The following is an 8,503-nucleotide window of genomic DNA, read 5'->3' as shown; positions in this document are numbered from 1 at the left end:
TGTGATCTAAATTCCTCACACTAATTACCCCCCTATTGATTACACTAATAGTCCTGCAGCAGGTACATTTTTTACAAGAAAAAAAGCCATTCAAATCTATTTGTAAGCCTGATCTGTTTGGTGGATCCAAAATCTTCTTCACTATTTGATCACCAACATTTGGGGCCCTTCTATAAATGAACCTCGGACTACTGGGTAAAGTGTCACATAAATGCCTGTCTCTACATAAAATGTACCAGTGCTTTCTAAAGATGTTTTCAATTTTTTTGTATTGATAATGAAAGCTGGAAATGAAACCCACTTGATGTGAGTCATTGACTGACTTATTGTCCCTCTTAGTTAGACATTGTTCTCTGGATGTATTTGCAATTAAGTACCTCAGCCGGTGCAAAGTAATCGTCTAGTTCCGTACAGTTACGTCTTGCGCTCTACTATGACTTCCGCCAGCAGTTGGTACGGGGAGTATAAGGGGGAGGTTGCCGTGCCATACAGCCAATCCTGTGAAGAAGTCGATATGACGAAACATGTCGGAGGCGTGGCTGTACGGCAACCTATCATCTGCTTGTGACGTATTACGCTGTGCACTGGTCGGCTGAGACTACCTCGCGCTGCTGAGGATCCAACGAGGGGAAGCGTGAGGTCTAAACACTGCATCCCGGGTCCGCCGTGACCATAGTACACTGCCACAGCTTGGCAATTTTCTCTACGGTATCTCACTATTGGAAGAGATGTTTATTTTCATGTGAATACATCTTTTCATGTGGATACATCTCCTCACGATGAGTATTGCTATAAATTGAAGAACTTTACTCGCCTTGATTACAGTTCCTTTCATCTTGATTAGCCCCAGGGGGCTGTGTTATTGCCTATATGCTGAGCATGAGAATGCAAGGCAATATTTTTTGGTGAGTGCGGCTCCATAAGAGTGGATCACAATCACAGTCGGTGTGGTGGAAGACAGTTTTATGGCATAGGAAGATTTCTTATTCACTCTTTTAACACACAGTACTTTGCATGGACTTTATTTCATAATTTTTCTATTTACAGTTTTTCTCCATTGTTTTGGCTCATTTCTTGAAACAGAAATGACATTCTCAAAACAACATGGACAAATCTCCAAACCACTTGGCAATTGTTCACAACTGAATTGAATTTCTCATTCATTTTATCAAAATTGCAAATGTCTCAGTACATGTCTCAATGTCTCAGTACATCTTTCAAATGATTTAGTACAAGTAGCCTACATTTAGCACAATTTCCAAGTGAATAGATCTTGTTGATCTAAACTGATTGTCAATTCTCAGTCTAATGGTTGTTCTCTCCAAAACATGTCAGCGTCATTTCATTGTTTAAGTCATCACATGCACAATAGTCTGTTCAATTGTCAAAATTATTCAGGAACATAATACCATGAATACCATATATGAATCTCTTGGAACATTTGATAAAATGATTACAGCATTTGACAGTCAGGTGCAACTAGAACTTAACTAACAAAGGAGGAGTTGGAGTTGGTCTCAGATGACCAAACAGTATGTTTAGTTACCTGACAGGTGCTGTCCATGATTGTAAATGCTGCCAAACATGTATATATAGAGCTTGACCATGCAGGACCAGTACAATTTCTGAAAATGGAGGCACCTGGCCAAGTAAATGAACAAGGGAAACTGCCTGCTCGAGGAAGAGGAAGAGGAGTTAGGGTGCGTGGTGGTGGAATAGGGGGAAGAGGCCGAAGAGCACGAAGACACTATGCTGTCCCTGATGAAATTCAGGCCACAATTATAGATCATGTCATCAACCATGGCCTCACAATGGCGGAGGCAGGTCGCCGAGTGCAGCCTAATGTGCCTCGGTCTATAGTCTTCTCTATCATCCAAACCTTTCGCAGGGAAAACAGGTATGTAGTCAGTCAATGATGGAATTATATAATGTATAGGACGGGACACTGTGCATAGAGCAACAAATATGTTTATTTACTCATTTACGTATTCATTTAGTGTGTGTGTGTGTGATAGGCCTACAGTATTACAGTATCTTACCTCAGTGGGATGTTACGTATGATACTAACAATGACAAGAAAAATATTGTAGAAAATAAACTATGGAATAGTATGGAATAGTTTATTTTCTACAATATTGATGATACAGCTCACAGTAGTATTCCAGTCACTGTGCAGTGATGCATTAGAATTGTGGTAAAGTTACTGTAAGTAAAACAACAATACGATTACATTGGTAACTCATTCTGTACGGAATACATAAGGTATAAATTACGAATGGAGTGTTGTCCTTTGAATTCTATGTCTAGGATTGGACGACAACCTGGCACGGGTGGCCGGGGAAAACTTCTCAATGAGCAACAAGAACAAGAGATCTGTAACATGATGTTTGCAAATAATGCCATCACATTGAGACAGATCCACACTACAAGACAATGCCATATTCCAAAATGTCAACTCTATAAGCATCTCCACAATAGCCCTCATATTGAAGAAGCATCAGATGACAATGAAGCAAATTTACAGGGTGCCATTTGAGAGGAACTCTGACAGAGTGAAAGAGCTGCGGTACCAGTATGTACATGTAAGTCAGTCACTGGTTGTCCATCAAGATAACCTTTTTACAATTACCGTAAGCAGTGGTTCCCAAAATGTATTGGTTTCAGTACCCACTTTACCTGATTTCTGAATCTAGGTAATCCAGGTATGAAAGTATTTGATTTACGTATCTGATTTATAAACATTTTGTCTAAAAACTGCAGCTTACCGTATGATGCAATTATCATTATAATCCTTATTTTCTTATTTTGAAGAATATAACATATAATACAGTAAGAAAAAGGGTCAAAGAGCTGCAATTACAGTAGTGCCTCCCATGTAAATCTATCTAATACTGTGGGTTTTACTGTAACATTTCAGTAAGTCTACTTGTTGATAATTTTTCCCCTACCCTTTCTGTCAAATACCCCCTGTACTACCTCTGCATAGGGTACATGTACCCCAGGTTTGGGACCACTGGAATACTGGCCAGTAATAAATTGAACGTGTGTAGAACATAGAACATTCCTATGTAACTGTCTGTAACTGTAGTGTATGACTCTTCTGTATGACTGATTTGATGTTTTCTTTTTTTACTCTATTGTAGAGAATAATGGCATTGCAAGGAAACAAGACCTCTCACATACTCGTGTATGTGGATGAGGCTGGCTTCAACCTGGCCAAGGGCCGAAGACGTGGCCGTAATTTTATTGGCCACCCGGCCACAATGGATGTCCCAGGCTAGCAAGGGGGCAATATAACTATGTGTGCTGACATTTCTGAGAATGGTGTGGCCACTCACATCCCCAGTCTTGGCCCATACAATACACAGAAGATCCTCATCTTCTTGGACCGCCATCATTTGGATTTGATCCCTGAAAATAAGAGGTCTCATAGGGCCTCACCTACCACAATATATAATTGTATGGGACTATGTGAATTTACACAGTGGCCTGCTTATCAGGGCCTGGTTCACTGCTCATCCAAGGATGGATATGGTGTTCCTACCACCTTACTCTCCTTTCCTCAACCCTATTGAGGAGTTTTCCTCCGCTTGGAGGTGGAGAGTGTATGAGCATTGGGCTCAAGATCAGAGGTCCCTGCTCCATGCAATGGATGCTGCCTGTGAGGATATTACAGGAGATCAGTGTAGGGGATGGTTGCGACATGCACACCGTTTCTTCCCTCGTTGCATCGCAAGGGAGGATATACGCTGCAATGTTGATGAGAATCTGTGGCCAGACAGACAGCAGCGTGTGGATGGGCAGGAGGGTGAGGACGGTGGCCAGTGAAGAGATGTTACAGTAGTTGTGAAACTCCAGCCTTATTTACAGCATTGTAGGCTAAATGTAATTTTCCTTGTTTTATGTTTGTGTGTTTATATTTCTGTATATTATGCTGTATACATTTTCTTTTTACTCTGATGTATGGAAGTTACTGTGTGTGTGAATGATAATGGTTACAATACTGTAAAGTAATTTTTCCTTGGCAGTATGAGTGCAATGTGTGATGTCAAACCTTGGAGGCTACTCTTACCCTAAAATCTTTTCTTTTTTTTCAGTTTTATACACAATTGTATTCAGTTAGCTAGACAAAAACTGTACAGTAACCATTGTCAATGAAGGAAAGACTGGGCTAAGGCTGAAAGGTGAACATGAGGGATATTTCAATGGTCCTCTGCCATAGAGACAAAACATCTAAACATTTTGACTTGCAGTGCTTACACAATGCCAAAGCGATGAAGCATTTTGGGGGCAATGAGAAAGAAATTTATTTTTGACACATGAGTAAACTGTTTTGGGAAAGATATGAGCTTTTGAAGGTGAACCATGGTGTTGTGCCGAACCATCCAGGTTATTTTGGCAAAAGCACCAAGAGAGTTGAGAACGTCTGGTCTGTTTCAAGAAATGAGCCAAAGCAATTGAGAAGAATCTTTGCCATTTTGGTAGCACTGACTCTTTATATGGGAAAGGAATATGGTTTTGAAGCATGAGTGAACAGTTTTGGGAGAGATATGAGCTTTTGCACGTGAGTTATAGTGTTGTGCTTAACTGTAATGCCCCGTACACACGGTCGGACTTTGTTTGGACATTCCGACAACAAAATCCTAGGATTTTTTCGGACGGATGTTGGCTCAAACTTGTTTTGCCTACACACGGTTGAACAAAGTTGTCGGAATTTCCGATCGACAACCACGCGGTCACGTACACCACGTACGACGAGACTAGAAAAGGCCGGTTCAGAACCAAGCGCGGCACCCTTTGGGCTCCTTTTGCTAATCTCGTGTTAGTAAAAGTTTGGTGAGAGACGATTCGCGCTTTTTCAGACTCGTGGCTTTCAGATCGTTTTCTGCCGTTCAGTTTGTGCTTGTGGGTTTGTATCTGCTCTTCAGTGCGTGCAGTCAGTTCATATCAGAGTTTTCTGTGTGATCTTGCCTGCTCGTTGCTGTTTTTCAGGTCGCTCTTCACAGGCCTTGCTGTTCTTCAGTGCGTTCTGTTACTTCGTTCTGACCAGCCGACCGTTTTCTAGCCATGTTTTGTATGCGTACTCCTCGTACAGTTCGTGCTGTGCGGGGGCTTGGTGTTGGGGTCCTGACCTTGACACAAGTCCAGTCCATGAACAGCGTGGGGAGGAGTTCATGGACCAAGAATTGGTTGCTTCAGCGTGACCAGTTCTGTCATATGCCTTTGCTCCGTGAGATCCGTGAGAATAATCCTGGTGATTTCAGGAATTTTCTCAGGATGACAGACCCCGTATTTCACCGTCTGTTGGCTTCGCTGACTCCTTAAATCAGCAGGCAGGACACCTGCATGAGGCAAGCCATCACTCCGGAGCAGAGGTTGATCGCTACCTTGCGGTATTTGGCGACAGGGAGAAGCCTGCAGGACCTCAAGTTCTCGACAGGCATCTCCCCCCAGGCTCTTCTTTGTGGACATTTACTGCTTGTGTTTGTTTTAGCTGACCCTGACAGAAATGTGTGGAGTCCAGAAAATGTCGTGATTGTGTAACCGTACAAAGCACTGTTGGCTGTTATTTACTAAATGCAAAGACACTTTTCACTACAAGTGCACTTGCAACTGCACTGAAACTGCACTTGTAGTGCAAAGTGGATTTTCCCTTAGGAAATAACCCCCATTTTCTCATAAAACAACAATTACATCACCCCAAAAGTGTTGTAGCGTTGAGACAATAATCCACACATTCTTGATGAACAATCTTTTTAATACCTGCACAATCACATGTGCATTTACCAAAGGTTTTTCTGACAAACCGACATGTTTGTTGTATACCAATTTTTGTGGTGTCATTATCCAAAATCAAAATGTCCATTTTATAGAAAACAGGCCTGTGTAAAACCAACAAGAAAGACACAAATCTTGATCTTACAAAGTTCACATTTGGTAGAACTGGAAGGCAATATCAGACATGAGTATTTAGGAACTGTGTTTGATATTGCGTTCAGATGGGGGGAAATCACCCCAGGAAAAGCCAAATTTGGAAGATGCACACAAATTTCACAATGTCAACATGTGCTAGCTGCCATCACGGGGGATCAAGGGACGTGTTTTGGGGGAGAAAGCCCTTCCTCACCGCTACTTTATTATTGAGGAAGGGGTTGCACCCCCAAAACGCGTCCATTGATCTCCCGTGATGGCAGATAGCACATGTTGACACACTGTGTGCATCCTCCAAATTTGGCTTTGGGAAAAATCACAAAAACATTTTGCACATTGTAGCAGACAAAAGAAGAAAGTGATTTTGAGGGGCTTTAAACTCGCCCCAAAACATCAATGATGTTTTTATATTTTGGAATAACATCATTGATGTTTTGCTTGATGTTTTCTAATTGTAAATTACACCCCATGATCTCCCCGATCAGGATCTGGGCACTTTCGGATGTGAAAGGATCTTCATCCACAACCTCACGATCACCTAAAAAGAGAGGAAACCCAAAATAAATTAGGTCTAAAAAAAATGCCGCCATCCATCTCTTATCTGAGCCTGTGGTCAAAGACACTCACCTGTTGTGGTGACTAGTTCCACCACGTCTTCCTGCTCAGCTTGTGTTGTTGGGATTTCCCCTTCTTCCAGGGGGGGGGGCTCTGGTCTCCTCGGATGAGGGGTGTCCTCCGAGTCTTTTATCCCCTATGTAAAACCAAAATGGTATAATTAGCACACAGATATTTGATGGCAGAACTATAAAGATGAAACATTGCTTGGAAGTGGGGTACAATTGTCTATTTGAGCAGAGTTCCAAGATGTAGCTTTTTTATTGCCCTTTGTCAAGCTGCAATACTTTACCTGTTTTGTACAAGCTTCACAGATGGAGACCCCCCTATAGTATACACTGGAGCACCTGTGTGGCCCCCCTAATAAAAAAGGTGTTCTGGGGTCCCACACTAGTGCTCCAGTGTCCAGATGTGAAAACAGCTGCTCAGTGTCCTCTCCTTACACACAATCTAGTTTGCATTTCATTCTAGTAACAAAGCCATCTACACAACCCAATTCTTTGAAGACAAGTATGGGGCCTCAAAATGGTGGCCAAATGCATATGGGCTAAACAATGGTATTTTATAGTCCGAAAAAAAAATGTGTGATCCGAACGAATAATGTGCCCATGAACATGAAAGTTGCCATTTTAAACTGTACAACAGTTCCTAAAAGCACATGGAGCAGCACAAACGTAATAAACACAAGAACAATAGGAACACAGCACAACTACTTACTTTTTTGCAGCACTCTCCGGCTCTTTCTGTACTGCTCATGTTCTCGTAATTTCAGGTCCGACCACCGCTTCCTGAGCTGATCTTTCGATCGTCGTACCCCGAATTTCCGGTGCAGACTCCTGACAACTTTCGCCATGATCTTGGCCTTTCGGACATTGTGGTTGGGGTAAGGTCCATACTTTCCATCATAGTCGGCCTTCTTCAGGATGTCCACCATTTCCAACATCTCCCCAAAGGACATATTTGAGTCCTTTAATCTCCTTCTGGATCGGGACATTTCAGGCTCCGGCCTTTCCTCCTCCTCCTCCTCCTCGTTGCTGTAATTAGCACGATCCTGCTGTCTATCCGCCATGTGCTCTTCCTCCACTCCCCCGAAAGGGGCGGGGAATAGAATAGAAAGAACGTCAGGGGCGGACGGAGTTATACGCATGCGCAGTGTGTATAAATCGTAACGCGCGCGTCTTACGTACGATCTGTGAGCGGAGGAAGGAGCATCGGAGACGCCGATCGTGCTAACGAAGGTAGGATCTAAACTTGGGCCTATACTGCTTCGAAATTGAAGCCTATATTGTAACAAGATTAGGGGAGTTTGGCCTGACATTAGGGTTTGTCTTGTGTTGTGTCTTGCAGAGAAAATGGATGGGTTCAACGACCACAATTTCCTGCCCCTGTTTATTGACAAGTACAGAGAGCTGCCCCGTCTGTGACAGGTCAGACACCCCCACTATAATCACAAACAGAAGAGGCAGGCAGCGCTGGAGAAACTGCTGGAGTTGGTGAAGCCGGTGGTCCCCACAGCAACCATCCCCTATTTAAAAGCTAAAATTGGTGGCCTGAGGAGCACTTATCTGAGGGAGCGCAAGAAGGTCACAGATTCCCAGAGGTCCGGAGCTGCAGCAGATGATATTTATGTCCCCAGGCTGTGGTACTACGAGAGACTGTGATTTCTGTCAGACCACACTGAAGTCAGGGAATCCCTTTCCACTCTTCCTTCCACCCCATGTCCAACCTGGGCCTTCCAGCCAGGAAGAAGTGGAGGAGCCCAGCTGGAGTCAGGTATAGCATTCTTCTACAGATTTCTGGTCAATAAATAAATGATGTTTATTAGATGTTATTATTGATCACTAATTGCTGCCTGAAAGTGTTTTACATATCAATAGACAGTAGTGGGCACCCAAAATTGGGACAAGAATGAAAACTGCTGGGCTCAGAAGGATAGTCTGTTATATTTGTTAACATT

General features: G+C 42.9%; 1 protein-coding gene across 1 annotated transcript in view; it reads left to right on the top strand.

Moving 5' to 3' along the window:
* LOC141107523 (class I histocompatibility antigen, F10 alpha chain-like) overlaps positions 1-8,503 on the top strand; it is a 158,794-nt gene that overhangs the window by 127,699 nt on the left and 22,592 nt on the right. The window lies entirely within an intron of this gene.

The sequence above is a fragment of the Aquarana catesbeiana genome, linkage group LG09 (genome assembly GCF_042186555.1).
Source record: "Aquarana catesbeiana isolate 2022-GZ linkage group LG09, ASM4218655v1, whole genome shotgun sequence".
Taxonomy (NCBI): Eukaryota; Metazoa; Chordata; class Amphibia; order Anura; family Ranidae; genus Aquarana; species Aquarana catesbeiana.
Note: the sequence above shows the minus strand (reverse complement) of the source record. Positions and strands in the feature narration are given on the sequence as shown.